This window comes from Ursus maritimus, unplaced genomic scaffold (assembly GCF_017311325.1).
Source record: "Ursus maritimus isolate PB19 unplaced genomic scaffold, ASM1731132v1 scaffold_36, whole genome shotgun sequence".
Taxonomy (NCBI): Eukaryota; Metazoa; Chordata; class Mammalia; order Carnivora; family Ursidae; genus Ursus; species Ursus maritimus.
Window position 1 is genome coordinate 23,735,488 of NW_024426230.1, and position 17,412 is coordinate 23,752,899.

General features: G+C 45.6%; 1 long non-coding RNA gene across 5 annotated transcripts in view; it reads left to right on the forward strand.

Annotated features, from left to right (window-relative positions):
- Positions 1 to 883: 883 nt before the first annotated feature.
- LOC121100301 overlaps positions 884 to 17,412 on the forward strand; it is a 40,387-nt gene continuing 23,858 nt past the window's right edge. For 2 of the 5 annotated variants that reach the window (XR_005832056.1, XR_005832055.1), the window contains exon 1: positions 911 to 1,242. This is a non-coding gene — a long non-coding RNA (uncharacterized LOC121100301). Of the gene's footprint in view, positions 1,243 to 8,921; positions 9,227 to 12,025; positions 12,225 to 17,412 lie in introns of those variants that run through there. The other 3 variants (XR_005832054.1, XR_005832053.1, XR_005832057.1) reach the window with 3 other exon arrangements.

A 17,412-nucleotide genomic window follows, 5' to 3' on the forward strand; every position in this document is an offset into this window, starting at 1 on the left:
CATCTGTGTGGAGAAGGCTGAGGTATGGCGGTCAGAACTGTCCGTCTCCTCTATATCCCCAACCCCTCCCACAGACCTCACCTCATGGCTCCTCATGAGAGAGTTCAGTTTTCTTGCGGGAGGACAAAGACTTGTGAAGCTACCTTGGTGCAAGTAAGAGGAGGCCTGGGGATCAGATGGAAAATAAGGGCCCTGTTTGATAGGTCCGGTGGTGCTATGAGAAGAACAAAGGTTTCGCAGTTATAGACTGAGCGTCCAGTCCAGGCTCCAGGATTGACAAGCTGGTGATTTCGGGCAAGTTATTTAACCCTTAAAAAAATAGATTTTATTTATTTATTTATTTATGTATTTATTTATTTATTTATCTATTTTTAAGTGAACTGTACGCCCAATGTGGGGCTTGAACTCAGCACCCTGAACTCAAGGATCACATGCTCTACTGACTGATCCTGTCAGGTGCCCCTCAAGTTACTTAGCCCTTTTGAACCACATTTTCCCTTTCCGTAAAATGGGGTTAATATTATCTTCTGAGGCTATGGTAAGGGTGCAAGATAATCCCTGTAAAATGATGAGTACCAAGTAGGCCCTCAACTAATGGTGGTTTTTCTCACTATTAACTGAAGACAGAGCACCTGACTTGATCCTATATACGCCAGCTTGGTATTTCTTGTCTCCAGCACTGAGGTGAAAACTAGAAATCCTTTTTTTTTAAAAAAAGTAGAGATTCTATTCACGATCTCTATGCATTATAGAATAATGGAATATCTACATTTTTAGAAAATTGTCCGTTACAGTAAATGACTATAGCAACATGGCCTCTTGCTCACAATGAAACAAATGAGTTTTGATGTTAGCCGAGTGGTGGTACAAAGTAAGATTTAGACTCTGTGGGCGGAAACTATCTTCTTCAGGATTCCCGGAAACAGCTGCTCTGGTGTGGGTACACAGGAAGTGCTGAAGAATGCTTGTTAAGTATTTTATTAAAGTGCACTTTATACATATTTATGCCCACATACATTTTTATAACTCATTTCTGTACCTTCGAAAACGAATCTTAAAAGAAAAACATGTAGCCAAGCAGAGCTTTTGCACGGATTACTAAGGCTGGGTTTGAGCATTGATTCATCCTTTCTCATCGTCAGGAACTCCTAGTGCTGAACAAAACAAGCAAGACCGGGTAGGAAAAAGACGGGAAGGAAGTGAACAGTGTGAGCTGTGGTCCTATCAGCGCCTGGATTTCAAGTAAGTTTTATCTACCGATATTTTGATTTAACGAACATATTCCTTTTACACTTTTAAACGCTGATTTTTCCCCTCTAATCACGGACATATGATCATGATGCGTCCCTCCCCCCCAGTACATATACCCCCTTTTACAGCTGCATTCTTGGCTAGGCTGAAGGTGAACTAAACATTAAACAGAACTAAGGACTGAATGCAAGTATCCTTGCTTTCTCTCCTCTTGAGATTTAAGTACTGATGTGCCAGGTCTGAAACACTGTGCTTCTTGTATATACAAGCTGAACTTACAGCCCATCGTTTTGTCCATAATCTTAACTTTTGATGTCGGTTGAGGATTCCAGAAAATATTATCACACAGATTAGGAGTTTTAAAATCAAAGTTATGTGAGCACATTGTATAGACTTAAATCACCTTTCGTGCTGGTTATCTATTGCTGTGTAACAAATTACCCTAAAATTCAATGGCTTCAAACAACGATAAACAGTTATATCATTATCTGTGGGCCAAGAATTTGGGACAAGCTCAGTTCTGGTGGTTCTGGGGTCGTTCAGGGCCTCTCGCGAGGTTGTAGTCAAGGTGGTGGCCATGGCCGCAGACGTCTGGAGGCTTGTCTGGGCCTAGAGGATCTGCTTCCAAAGTGGCTCATTCTCATGGTTGGCGAGTTGGTGCTGGATGTCGGCGGGAAGGCTCAGTTCCTCCCCACGTGGACTTCTCCACAGGGCTGCTTGCGTATCTTCACGCATGACAAGTGGCCTCCCGCAGGTCAACTGAGCAGGGTGGAAGCTGCGATGTCTTTTATGATCTAGCCTCAGAAGTCACATTTCACACAATGGTCTATTGATTACACAAGTCAGACCTATTCACTGGAAGAGGACAACACCAGACAAGCGTTTTCAGAGTCACCTTGGAGGCTGGCTCCTGGAGTTCTGCAAAGTTTCATACACACACACACACACACAAACACACACACACACACAAATCTCTCACTCCTGTGAAGGAGAGGTGGGGTCGAGGGAGGGGGTATGGGGGGGGGGAGATTGCCTTCTCTCCTGAGATAATAATTTCCTTAAAAATATTTTTTATTTATTTTAGAGAGATAGAATGCAAGGAAGCAGGGGGAGGGGCAGAGGAGGAAGGAGAGAAACCCAAGCCGATTCCACGCTGAGCTTGGAGCCCAATTCGGGGCTCCATCCCATGACCCTCAGATTATGACCTGAGCTGAAACCAAGAGTCGGGTGCTGAACCAACAGAGCTACCCAGGCACCCCTGAGATAATAATTTTTAATTTTTAGCTGATTTTTTTCTATGTGGGGTTTTTTTTCTTAAGATTTTATTTATTTGTCAGAGAGAGAGATACAGAGAGAGAGCACAAGCAGGGGGAGCAGCAAAGGCAGAAGGAGAAACAGGCTCTCCATTGAGCAAGGAGCCTAATGTGGGACTTGATCCCGGGACTCTGGGATCATGACCTGAGCCGAAGGCAGACACTTAACCAGCTGCGCCACCCAGGCATCCCTGGTATGCTTACTTTTGATGAGGATTTTCTCTCCACTTTTTTCACCACCTGCCCCACTCCGTGTACCTATTTCTAAGATGCTCTCCCTACTTTTCTCATTTACATTCTAGTCTACTTGGGTAAAAGTACGGGGTGCTGATGAAGGGACTGAGGTGCCCTTCTCTGAGTAAAACATTTAAATTTCAGGGAATGATTTCTGTGGAATGATATTTAAAACAAAACATTTGCAACTTGTACTAGTGCTTAAAATAAGGATGTACAACTCGTTCATCGCAGAAAGAAACAGAATTCATTATCTATGTAATAAAGACATGTGGGTACCAAGCACTTATGTGACACATTTGAAGTTAGATTATTAGATGTGATTCCTGGCCTCAACGCCACCATGGACGGAAGAGCCAAGAGGACTTTAGATATTCGTAAAGATGCTTGGACGATTGCATATTCATTAGAAGAATACCTACTTAGTCCCCATGCACGCTTTTCAGTGATTAATGCGGCTCAGGCAGTATGAAGGCGGCCCCCGGGACCACCCGGGACCCGGCTGCAGGGTGAAGGGAGTCCAGGCTGGGTGGGTGAGAGCAGCAACGCCGTGAGTTAACCCAGGGCAGACTCTGAGCTGCTATTTCTGAGTTACTTGTGCAGAGGAACCGCAAAGGGAGCCTCCCTGGGGGCATTTCCAAGAAGGCAAATGCCTGGTCCCTAGGGTGTGGGTGGGGCTAAGGGGTGGTAAGAAAGGCCTCTGAACACAGTCGGTGCAGCTGCTTCGGTCTACCAGCTGTGTGACCTTGAGCGGATGATTTAACCTCTTGAAGTCTTAATACCACTTCTTTAAAATGGGAGATAAAAGTACCTGGCATGTACGGTTATTGTAAGAATAAATGAAAAACGCGTATAAAGTACTTAGCACTCTGCCTGGCATATAATAAGCTTTCAAATATTAGTATTTATTTAAAAACACCTTGGAGCCTCACTTTATTTTCCCCTGGGAGCCCATTTTTAATAGGCAGGACATTTTAAAATAAGGATCCTCTTTTTTTTTTTTTTAAATAATTAAAACTTCTTGGCTAAAGAGCAGTGTTACAGCATGGATAGGTCTTATGGAAGAGCACATAGGATGTGATTATTGGATAGAAGGTATCCACATATGCATACATTGAAGACCCGGTCTTTGGAAGGTATGCGTTAATATAGGAAGGGTCCCTTTAAGAGTTAGGTTTCGACTTGAGTTTAAAGGGCTGGAGGGGAGAATACGGAAACTTTTTGATAAAGACCACAAGAAGAAGGAAGATAATCATCTAAAAGAGTTAGGCAGAAGCTGGGAAGGGGATGAGGTTAGGTGTTCCTCAGCAGGGAAGCTCTCAGGGAAAGAACTACGTCCTCTACAGCGTAAGCGAAAGGAGGAGTTGATGAGATTACGGAAGTGAAATCCAGGCTAATCTTGCTTGGCTCCAGGCAGGGCTGGATCCAGGGCTCCAATGGTGTGGAACCGGAGGGCCCCTACCTCCACCTGGTAGACAGATTCTCCAAGTGGTGAGCAAGACTCGCTCCTTGAGCGCAGTGACTCAGGAGAAAGCCTTTTCTGAGAACCCAGATTTCAGAGGTCTCTGGCTTGACATGGGTCACGGGTCCAACTCTCTCTCAGTGGCTGTGGTCCTAGAGTGATTGGGGTACACTGGGGAGGGTCGGCTGACTGAACCACATGCATGGGTTCACCACCACCAAGAGGAGTTCTGCTTCCAGCAGACGGGGCAAAGGATGCTGGGTAGGCAAGAGGAACACAGCCAGCCACAGCAGGTGGTGCCGGGCCTGACCTCCCACACCATCTGCCATCACCTCATGGGCCTATACACCTTCTGTTTCGGCTTGACACCAGCCCCCTGAGCCAACAGGACCCCTGAGGTGATGGTGGAGTCCTGTGATCGCATGAGTTCCTGGAGACCCCATCTCACGGCAGATAGCTGGCAAGAGGACCGAATGTAGACGGTTCCTTTGTGCCAAGGGATCTGGAGCTATGACAGGCCTCACTGCGTACAGGGTCAGCAGAGTGAAGCGTGACGGTATTCCCAGCCGGCACTGAATGAATGCCGCCACTTGGGGATCTGGCTGCAGGTCGGGGGGAGCCCGACGCCGGGTGGTCCCAGTGGACGCGCTGACCCGCCGGCGCCGAGTTACCCGGGCAGCTCTCCTTGCCGCGTCCTTCCCGTGGGCCGTGCGCGGGCTGCGGTTCCACAGAACGTTGCTCTTTCTCCCCAGAGAGCAATCTCGCGCACCCTTTCCGAGAACTGCTTATTTGCAGTAGGAACCAGCGCCCGTCCCGCGCCGCTCTGCCCGCCTCGAGGACTCTGGGCGAGGACGCACGGGGCTAGGGCGTGCGCCGGAGGCAAGAACGAGCAGAGCTTGCTGGAGCGCTTCAGAAAGCCCTTTCTGCTTCAGATAAGTGGCTAATTAAATTTGGGGTTGGCTGTTGGAAAAGTGCCAGTTATGGAAACGAGCATCTGTTGGTCACACTTTGCTGCAGACGTTTGGCTCCTCGCTAGGGCGCTTTGCAGAGAGAGCGGGGAGCCACTGCTGGCGCCGCGAGAGGGAAACATGGTGGGAGGAGTGATTCATCATATTTACTTTCAGGCGTTCGTCTTGTAACAAGATTAATTCAGTAGGACTCAACTTCCAGAGAAAAATGGACCGTTTATTGTTTCAGATTCAGGCTTAGGCACAGCAGGTGGATTTTCCAAATTGCCTCATCTGACATTTCCTAGAAGTATACGCTCACATTATTCCATTTTTTGGCAACTGTAAAGTTCTATTTGAACATTCTACGAGTCGGTTGGCAGGGCTGGGAATTTCGAGCACTTAACTATCACTCGAGCTTGAGCTTGGTTTTGTCAAGTGATTTTTAACCGTGAGACGGTCCTTTTTTAGATCTGGAAATCATCGCGGAAAATGTAAGTCATTCGCCAAAGGTCACTGAATAATATACAGATTAGAGCTGGGAACTGATGAATATTGATCGGAATCCGGTTCTCTTACATCTCGGAGTCACTTGCAGCAAGTGACTGTAACTCGTGATGCGTAGAACTCTGTTTAGCACATGGAGTCAGTGCAGATTTTTGAGATGCGTCTTCTCCTGGCTTTTCCCCCTGGGACTTTGAGGGCTAGCTTATTGTGATGTCTGCTCTTACCCAAAGTGAGAATGGAAAGCTGTAAATCATATATTCTTCTAGAAGCAAACTTTCCTGCTGTGTTGGGCAGACCCAACAGGCAGATCCACTTTGCCAGCAGTAATACTGCAGTCCAGGTAATGATGTCTTTTGATCTCTTCAATTGCAAATGGTAGGTCTAAGCCAATTAAATCCAAGCAAGTATGATCAGCTAATGACTTCTTAATTGTTAGACATGTCTGATCTTCACCTGTTGTCTCTAAGACATCACTTCAAGTCACTATTTTAATATATTCTGCTGCTCCTTTGGGGTTGCTCTACTCAATAATCCTTTAGGTTATTCTTCATTGTGTTTGCTTGTTTGTTTTATGGCTGTCACAGATCCCCCCCCCCCCATATTGCTTGGCATGTGTGTGGTTATTTATGATAACTGTAGTCTTTTCTTGCTTATAGAATTCTGGTATTTGACAATAACTCTTAGCTTGATAAGATGCAGGCGTTTGCTGGGGGTGGGGTTGGCGGTGTAAATTTGAGTTGATGAGTTTGGATTCAGACATGTTTATTTAGGTGCTTTTGGTATGCCTGGCCAGATATAACCATTATGCACTTAGAAATGGTTTGGAATTCAGAAGAGAGTTCAGGGCTAAAGATAGATCTTTGGAATAATCGACTTATAAGTAACATGTGAAACCGTGAGAATAGAAGTAAACATCCAAAAGGAAAAAAAGGCCAGTGTTAGGGGTACTCAGCTGAGGTGTGAATGATGAAGAGAGAGAGGCCAGTGCCTTCGAGGAGACTGGCAGCGAGAAGATGAGGAGGGAACGGATGGTTCTTCAGGATGAAGAGTGTTGATCATTTTCTTAGGGAGAAGAGGAATAGGGGGAAATAGCGGCAGAGGAGAAACTGAGGAGTGAAGAGAATGGGGCTTGTTGAAAGCTTGAGGTTTCAGGATGGTGGCGACAGTATCAGGAAGACCACAGCGGGCCTTGGAGGGGGGCCCGCGTTTCTGCAGCCGGAAGGCTGGAGGTGAGTGAGACTATAAGTTCGGAAGCAGAAAGTAGAGAAATAGAGAGTGATCAGTGTTGGTGCCTTTCCCCTTCTCGATGACGCAGGAGGGGCATCTGCTGAGCACAAAAGGAGCACTGGTGGAGTCTGGAGCATCTTTATAAATTAAAATATGCTATGCACCTAGATTTCTCCAAACTCCTAGATTACATTTCCACCTTGAAACCTGAGTCATTTTCACTTCTTTCTGAGAGCTAAAACATCATGATCAAGGGTCAATAACTTAGACCAGAACCATAGAAGTATGAGGGTCTCCATCGTGGCTTGTAAAACTCATCCTGGGAATTTCTGACCAGCACAAAGCTTGCCTTCAGATGCAACCTTGTGTGATATGTCAAATCTCTGCAGCGCCATGCAGATCTGAGCTGTAACGATGGATGGCTGAGTAATTTATGCCTTCGCTCACCCGATAAATTGACTCACTCTTTGAGAATGTTAGATCTTCTTTGGAGATAGAGTAAAAACTCCTTGGGGTAGGGAGGTCCTCTGAGAAATGCTAGTGTTCTGAAGTAATAATAGGCTGGAAGGCCTTTAATTATGGGTGAGTGTGACAGCTAAGAAACAGAAAGAAATAAATGTGAGTCATACAAAAGCCTCATTCTGTGACCTTCAGCCCTTGTCAATCATATTTAGGAAAATGAGAAGAACTTCAATATTTTATATTTTGTATAATACTTATAAATGCTATATACATAAGCTTCGCCTCTGATGAAAAATGAGACAATTGTGTCATTTCACTTTCTTCCTCTGTTTTAACATTCTTGCTGCTGCGTGAGGCAGAAGTTTCTTTCTTTTTTTTTTCCCCAAGATTTTATTTATTTATTTGACAGAGATAGAGACAGCCAGTGAGAGAGGGAACACAAGCAGGGGGAGTGGGAGAGGAAGAAGCAGGCTCCCAGCGGAGGAGCCTGACGTGGGGCTCGATCCCAGAACACCGGGATCACGCCCTGAGCGGAAGGCAGACACCTAACGACTGTGCCACCCAGGTATCCCACGGCAGAAGTTTCTTTAGCAGGGTGATCAGCCATGAGGGAAGGGACTGGGAGGAGACATAGTCTCCTGTGGCTTATGGGAGCCCTTAGAATTTTAAAATTTGCTCGTTTCTCTTTGGGACTTCTTCCTTTTGCCTCAGGTTTCCCATTTTGGAGCCTAACCTGGAGTCGGCCCAGAGCAGGCTCTCCCCACACATCCACAGAACTCAGCAGAAGCATGCCTGTTCTTGTCCAGGCTTACACACAGCACCTCAGGGATGGGTACAAAGTAGCTTTCCAAAACCTCAGGTATAGCCGCCAGAACCTGTTTCTTCTTGGCCAGTGGCCAACGTTGAGGCCACTGGTGCTGCAGCTCCCAAGGTCCTGCTTACTGGCACAGTCACCTACACACTGGTTGGGGACAGGACAGAGAGGCACAGCCTAGGGGGGACTTTGCTTTTCCTTTGGCCAAGCTAACAGCACAAGACCCTTGAATACGGAGTGAACAAAGTGACAAAGTTAAGGAAAATTAAAACAAGAAGCGTTGAAAAGATTTTGACTTTCATTAAGATTTCCAAACGTTTTCTTTTTTATTTTTTGAAAGACTATTTATTTATTAGAGAGAGAGAGAGAGAGAGAGTGCAAGAGCATGAGCGGGAGAAGGGGAGGGGCAGAGGGAGAGAGAGAATCTCTCCAGCATGGAGCCTAACTCAGATCTATCTCATGACCCTGAGAGCGTGGCCTGAGCCAAAACCAAGAGTCGGATGCTTAGCCAACAGAGCCACCTAGGCGCCCCCAAACTCTTCCTTTTTTTGTTAATAAGCACTTATTGCATATTGATCATTTATGGCTTATAAATACTTTCTAAGACTTTGTAACACTCATTGTGGCATAGCTGTAGGTTTGAATGTCCCCGTAGACCTCATCGAGTTTTTCCCTTTTCAGAACATTTGTCTCCTCTGTCCTAGATCCTGATGAACCTCTAGGAAAAAAAGAAGCTGCTTCTGTCAGACACAGATCCTGAGGTTGTGTCAGATGTAAGAGAGGACTCGTTTCCTGGTTCCACCTAGAACACCGGCTCTGTCTGCACACGGTGTCCCTTGCCCAAGGCTGGAGAAGCAGCGAGGAGCCTTCACAGATATGGGAGTGATATGTCCCTGGCCATTGTCAGATCCCTTGGACATCCTCCTCCTGTGCACATGAGTGGATCTGGGGATAGTCTGTGAGCATCTTTCTTCCTGTTTTTATAAAGTGTTCTCTGTTTTCTACTGAATCTTCAAACACAGCTTGGGTCTTATCATTGGCTGTATCAAGGATAGTGTTTTCCTGCTTCTGAAGAGCTTAAAAAACAGGGGTGCCTGGGTGGTTCACTCGGTTAAGTGTCTGCCTTCGGCTCAGGTCATGGTCCCAGAGTCCTGGAATCGAGTCCCAATTCAGGCTCCTTGCTCAGCCGGAAGCCTGCTTCTCCCTCTTCCACTCCCCCTGCTTGTGTTCCTCTCTTGCTGTGTCTCTGTCAAATAAATAAATTCTTAAAACAACAACAACAACAACAACAACAACAAACCCCGACCATATTTCTGTTTTTCTGAGAATTTAGTTCTTCTATATGTTAGGAGATAAAAACACTTTCTAAAGTCTATAGTACTTTAGTTTATCTTCCGTCTCAGCTTCACCAGGAAGCCAACATGACCAATGTGCTTCAGGGTGGAGGTCAGAGGTGAGAGGTAAAGTAAAAAGATTGTTCTAAACTTAGGTGTCTACCAAGCATTTCAGTCCCTGAGCCTGGGGGACTGCCTCAGTAATCCAAAATCAACAGAAGAAGAAATCCAGGGCCAATGAACAGGGCAAAGTGCATGGCAGGAATCAGGGTCATGAGTTACAAATTGATCTGGGAGTGAAATTATGAGCCTACGTAAAGCTTTCGCAGGGCTTGATTCCAGGAAATAAAGGGACTACATTTCTAAGGTAGTTGACTTCAGGCTGAAGCTTTCAGAACTCTGACACCCTTTCGTTTTCCCTAAGTGGTTGGGAACGTGGTGGGCTCTCACCCACATTATTTTCTGCTCTGGAGGGAGTTCCCCATTGCATGTAGTATGGGGGAGGGGCAGGGGTCTACACTGCATCAAGGGTGATCCCTCTCTCCCTACCGCAAACACCTAGGGTATGGTGCAGGACCTAGGCTCAGACAGTCTCCTCTCTGGGATTTTGAATATCAAGGCAGTGAAGAAAAGATTCAAGGCTAGTCCGGAAGCCACTTGTGACAGTGTCATGCTGTGGACAGCAGTGGGCATGCACACTGTCCTGTGGCACGACCTTGGCTGTGGTCCTTACTGCTCATTATCTCTTGACCTCCAGCCCATTTCCTGAACCTGTTCTCCAGCCCTCCCATCCATCCTGTGAACTATTCAACATCCTTCCCCTACATTCCAGCTTAGATAAAGTTAGGCAGGGCTTACTTCTGTTGCCTGCAACCAAGTGTTAGATTGGGCCATCTTATGTTCCTGTCTTCAAAGAGATGCTCCCTCTGTTCCTATTTGGTCTCTGTCTAGAATGGTCTGGAAGTAAGCCTGCTATACCCCTTCACATAAGAGCAGCTGTATGTAGAGATTTTAAGACCTAGAGTCAAGGGTTTGGGGTATGTTCCCAGAGTGGACACAGCTAACTTAACGTAGAGAAAGATCTTCTCAAGTATGGGCTCTAAATACTCGGTGCTTGCAGGTGTGAATCCCAGGCCACAGATCTCAGAGGCAAGAGATGCTGAGTTTTTTCATGAATTTCACTGAATTTCAACTTCTCATTTTCCTAAGCAATGAGCAGCAAACGTATCCCCAGACAGAGCTGACTTTCTCTAGAGCCGTTTCACCCCAAGAGTCGTTTGGAAGCCCAGGGTCTCAGAGAGACCAGATATGGGGGGAGGCCCTCTGGTCATCAGTCACTGAACTGTATGGGTGACTGCTGACACACACATTTTCCTGGCCGGTGCAGTCCCTTCGATCGTGCTGGTTCTGTTTCCTCCCCTGAGGCACTTGAAGCACGGAGACCTTTGGCAAGACTGTTGCCTAGGGTTCTGTCTCCTCAGGGGTGCCGCAAAGCTAAGCCATTGAAGATCTGGTCGCGTCCTTGGGCCCTGGTATGGCGATGGCTCTGGTCCCGGATGCTTGAGGAATGCATAGACCTCTGTCCCTCTCTCTCGTCTCCCAGATGGCTTAGTCTGATGAACATTCCACCTTCTTCATGTTTCCCTTACAGCCCCCCCCAACCCCAATGTATTAATCAACAGCTTAAGCTTTTGAAAACAACGGCCAGAAGGGAAGCATCTCACAGGCACTGTGCTTTCTGCTCTGCCATAACCTCCTTTGAGACAAGGAAGTACAGAAACTGCTCTTCACTCAGACAGGAGAAGGGAGAGGGGTCACTACAAGGTGTAGGAGGGAAATAAAAAACTCATAGGTTAAAAAAGTCTTGTCAATAACATTTAAAATTAATAAGGGGGAAAATAAAATAGAAGTGCTAGGATGCTATCGGCGGCCAAATAGAAGGGTTAATTGGATTTGTATTTGGTGTCACTATCTTCTGTGATTTCTTAACATTTCATAAGAGATGCAATCGCATTGTGAGCTATTCTGGTATGAATAATGTCACTCCCTCCTTTCCCATTCCAACTTTTTAGCATCAGGAATGAGGAGTGTTTCTTGTCTATGTTCTGTAAACCAAGTCAGCAATTCTAGCTCTAATTAATATGGGACTTCCACTCCAGCTGGAAGCAAATATTTGTGTTACAAGTGAAATAGTATGTAATCCATTAATCAAGTTTCTTATTGAGTCCCATGTTCCTGCTTCTTTGAGTAGAACCCACTTACTATAGGCTTTCTAATCTGGCCAGTAAGGTGGCTTCGGTGACGTGTCTCCGCTGGTATTAGAGCCTAGTATTTCACTGATACATTTAAAATAAGCATATGCTAAACATTAATAACGGATATATCATATCCAATAATTCTACTACTGGATATTTACCCAAAGAAAATGAAAACACTAATTTGAAAAGATATGTGTGCCCTTATGTTTACCGCAGCATTATTTACAAGAGCCAAGATACGGAAGCGACCCAAGTGTCCGGCCATAGATGAACGGATAAGGAAAATGAAGATACGATGAAATAGGACACAGCCATAAAAGGGATGAGATCTTGCCATTTGCGACAACATGGACAGACCTAGAGGGTATTATGCTAAGTGAAATAAGTCAGATTGAGACAGACAAATATCATATGTGAGATCTAAAAAAAACCCCAAAACAAAATGGATAAGTGAACAGAAAGCAGAATCAGACCTACATATACAGAGAACAAACTGATGGCTGCTGGAGGGAGGCGGGTGGGAGGATGGGCAAAACGGGTAAAACGGAGAGGGAGATACAGGCTTCCAGTGATGGAATGAATACGTCATAGAAACAGAGCACAGCATGGGGAATATAGTCAACGGTACTGTGATAGCGTTGTAGGGTGACGAACCATGGCTACGCTCGTGGTGAAATAATGTAACGTATAGACAAGTTGAATCACCATGCTGTACATCTGAAAATAATGTAACATTGTATATTAGCTATACTCAAAAATCATAAAAAATAGGGGCGCCTGGGTGGCGCAGTCGTTAAGCATCTGCCTTCGGCTCAGGGCGTGATCTGGGCGTTCTGGGATTGAGCCCCACATCAGGCTCTTCTGCTATGAGCCTGCTTCTTCCTCTCCCACTCCCCCTGCTGTGTTCCCTCTCTCGCTGGCTGTCTCTCTGTCAAGTAAATAAATAAAATCTTGAAAAAAAAATCATAATAAAATAAGCATATGTTAATTAAAAATTCATTGTAGATGCTGACTCCAAGAAGCAAAGAATCCACATTTGGGGGAATTTGCAGGTTTTGTTCACTCCACACAGATGAAGGCTGGATTCTGGTAAAATTGGCAAGTCACTGGAAGAGGGAAGGTCAGATCTTCATAAACCCATAACTGCTTTCTGATGATCATTTACCCAATAACAGTATGTATCAAGTGCCTGTTAGGGGACCCGAGCTGCTATAAAGCAGGGTGTACAGTGGTGAACAAGCCGCGGAGTCCTAGCTCCCCATGGAGCACGCGTTCCTAAGAGGGCTGTAACGGACGTGAGTGAGGAGTCATCTCAGCTGGAGCTGATCTGCCCTCTCTGATCTTCTAGAACTTACACCGCCTACATGATGAAGATACAGCAATTACGAAGGCTTACCTTGAAAATTTGCTACAGGCAGGGGGTTGTTCTAACTCATTTATTCTTCACAGCACCCCTGTGAGGGGGCACTGTTTCCTCTACCCTTTCTACAAAAGAGGGAACTAAGACACAGAGAGGTCAAGAAACTCACCTGGGGTTTCAAAGCTAGTAAGTGATGACTTTGCTTCCTTGAAAGCCAGGAAAGTAAAATTTTTAACAAATTCTGTTTGGGGCAAAAATAAAATACTTAAACTTAAAATAATGTGAATTTTAATATGTCTATTTTTCAATTTTCAGTATTTTTCAACTACATTAATGTCCTGGGACAAAATTAACCGTTAAAAAGTACACCGACATATGCAGATGGAGATGCACATTTTTTCTTTTGCCTTGGGCTCCAGTGTGACTTGGCATAGCATTTTTGGAGCCTGGCTGTATTTAAACTTCTGCTATTTTGTGCATCATGAATTTTTAAAATATTGCATTAAAATATTATTTATCTTGATTACAGAGTTTTTTTTGGCATCCTCTTAAATTCTGTGCCCCAGGTGAGTGCCTCACTATAAACCTGGCTTGAGTGGCGGAGCTGGGATTCAAACCAAGGCAATCTGGCTCCAGGTCTGTATTCTTGGCCATTACATTGCTCATGTCCTAGAATTGTTGAGGTGTTTTTTGTTTTTTTGTCGTTTTTTTGTTTGTTTGTTTGTTTGTTTGTTTTAAGAGAAGGAGGGTGGAGGAGCAGAGGGAGAAGAAGAGAGAGAATCTTAAGCAGGCTTCACGTCCAGCATGGAGGCTGATGTGGGGGTCGATCCCATGACCCTGAGATCATGACCTGAGCCAAAATTAAGAGTCAGATGCTTAACTGACTGAGCCACCCAGGTGCCCCTGGAATTGTTGATACTTATATCTACATCTATATATCATTGTTTTTTCCAATTAAACTAAAAAATGCCTTGAGGTTATAGGCCATTTATTATGCTGCCTTCTTGTATCCCCGAAGCATCCAGCATGATATCTGTTTGGCACATAATGGTTGGCTAAAAGGGAATCAAGAGAGACTTTTCTAGTGTGCTGAAATTTACCATCATCACCAGCTACTTCGACCACAATTTGCAGTTTTGCTTTAATTTCCCTCTTATATGTTGCATTTTAATTTTATGAAAATAATTCTGAATAACCTATCTCACATAAAGATAATGGATGAATACCTATAAATAAAAACGTTATGAAAATAAAATGCTTTCTTCAAGCCAGTGTTCTCTTTCTGGTGAAACTCTCCACATTTTTTTTGGAAACCTATGGCTTCTGGGGAGAAATCCTAGAAGTTTTAGTTTTGTAAGTGAACAGATCAGCGTGATAAAAAGCAGGTGGAATGTTCATTGACACAACGATCAGCTCTCTGGTTAGAGTCTGGAGCTTCGGAAGTACCACAGTTATGTGATTTATGTTTCCCCACGAGCTGGGAGCTTGCTCATCACCTCCCACACCCGGCTAGGAAATCCGCACCTGTGGGTGCACCCATCTCAGTTTAGTAGTGTCACGCCTGGTTGGTTGTATTTTCCCCAGCACTACTTCTGGGGATGACAGGAGGGGGGAGTATTTTCTCTCCTGCCCCTGAACTACTAGAGATGGGGCTCTTTTAGGAGATAGGATCAACGGTGAAGGCAGCGACTGCTGCACTGTATACCATCAGATACAAGAGAGCTCGCCTGGGGGTGGGAGTCGTGAAGACAAGATAAAGGAAATGAGTAGCACTGGGGAACATTTACAGCAGGTGACTTCTGGGGGGCTCCTCCTGCAGAGCAATGTCATCGTCAAAGGCTCCTAGGGCGCCTGGCTGGCTCTGTTGGTTAAGCGTCTGATTCTTAATTTTGGCTCAGGTCATGATCTCGGGGAGGTGAGACTGAGCCCCAGCCTCGGGCTTTGCTTTGGGCATGGAGCCTGCTTAAGATTCTCTCTCTCTCCTTCTCCTTCTCCTTCTGCTTCTCCCCACACTCTTAAAAAAAATAAAAAAAAATAAAAGAGGTTTCTGTGTCAAAGGTTACCTACCCTTTTCTTGCTGATCCAGTCCTGGGCTGGGCTGAAAAATATACAAATCACTTTGATTTGTTTGTCTGCATGTTAAAATCCTCTGAGCAGGTTTTAGCTCCGCTTGAGTTTTATTTTTGAATATTCTATACTTACTAGTTTATTTACTCATTTTACAAAGGAGAATAAAGCCAGGCAAACTGTCACTTGCTTGAAATTTGGGAATCATATGGACGCTCCCTTATGCTCCTGGGTTTTGCAGGGAATAAAATACTGCACTCAGTCCAACTCCAAAATCATATTATTGTAGGATGCAGTATGAAGCACGCAGCTACTAAAATTTGTGTAAGGTTTGTCTCACTATGAAGAGATGGGGTGTAAGGGACACTGGTTAGAACTGTCAGTTTGCTCAAAAGACAGCTTTGTTGAACATCACCCCATCAGATTCGTACCCTGAAAACACTGCTCCGACCCTGGTTCAAACACAACCTCATGTATTTGAGGGGATGAAGAAACACTCCTGGAGAGCATATTATTTTCTTGGTGCCGTTGTTAGCTACTCTGGGGACGCATCTGTATTCGTCACCCGGACCACTGTAGATAGTCATGGGGTGGCAAAAAGCCTCAGCTTAACCAAGACTCAACTCCACTGTAACTTCTGTTTTCAGAAGCTGAGGAGAGAAAATGGTCAGTTAGGTCCATCCGAGTGAGAGTAAGCTGGTGCGAGACAGTCTCCAAATGTATGAAGGAGAGTAACAAAGCTTAAGGAGGAAAAAACTCGCAATGGGTGAACAGGGCCAGGGCCCAGTGCCTAAGTCCTGGTACTGCCTGTCACCTCTCTGAGTTGTCAGGGAAGGCAGGAAGGGTTGGAAAATAAGGCAGCGAGAACTCCATGTGCGGTAAGCCACACGCAGACAAGGACAGGGCCGAAGTTAATAAGCGTCTACTCCTGTATCGAGGCTGGTTCTGTGTGCAGGGGCAGAGTGCTTGACCTTTAAAGACAATAGGGCTTCACGTTGACAGCTAATCTTAGATTGAGATGTCAAAAGATGAAGTAACAAGCGGGGAGGTCAGGAAGGATATGATTCAGGGCCCATGAATCGAGAGCCGGTCCTGGAGCCAGGTGCTGGCCTCGGGCTGGAGGCAGACTTGAGTAGACACACTGCTACCCTTACGGAGCCGTGATCTCTGCAGGACCGCGTGTGTCGTACCCCAGCCTACCACAGGTTTCCAAGACTGAATGGTGGGAGATAAGTGGCAAGGACACTTTCAGAACCATGTGCCAACACGCACGGAAAGGATAACAAGGAAGGTCTGCAGTCATAGGGCGCCCTTCGCTTCCCGCACTTCGGTGGGATTGCCCACGCTTCCAAACATTGTATGTTAAACATCTCCCATGCCGTGTTTCTGCAATACCTGTCTTGACTTTTCTCCTGCTTTCTGCTCTACCACACATTTGCCTCCCCAGAGAGCTAATTATAAGCCTCTATTTTAGTGCCTCCTTACCACGAAAGCTTGTGTCAAAAGCAGCACATACCTATATAGAAATTTCCAAGGGAGTCATTCCAGAACAGTGATGAAGCCATGCTCCTGGATATGTTCGCCATCCAAGTGGTGGTTTGGGGAAGTTGAAATAGGTTTGGTCAGGTCAGTGCTGGCCAAGTGGACGCCTAGTAAGTGTTTATTGAGAAGAACCATCATGATAACGATGCGACGACCCTGCTGCAAGCCTATCTGGGACATTTTCTATTTATATGAAGGGGGAGAGGAAGCTCTGCGTTCACCAAGAGCAGAGCTTGGGCCACAGCAGCCTTGTGGGTAAGTTTACCCCTTTGCAGACCCACAAGGGTTTTCACCAGCCCGTCTCTACCGTAAGAAATCATGTTTCTGATATAACCGTGGCTAGAATGTTTGAATGTTGGGTGTTACAATTTAGATTTTTAACCATAGCCGTTCTGGCTAATGTTACAACCATGTTTTGGTCTTTAGTCTCTGAGCCAGTGCTGAATTGCTGGGATGCTATTCTCACTTCCTCTTCTCCGTTTCAGCGGTAGGAGGTGGAAGGGATGCGGAGGTGGGGGGGTTAGACATGGGGACAGCGTAAGTGTTTATTCACCTACGTCTTGGATTTCGAAGAGGCACTCAGACCTTCCAGAGCGTCTTAGATCGTCTCTTCCAGGTCCAGCGCTCTGCAGAG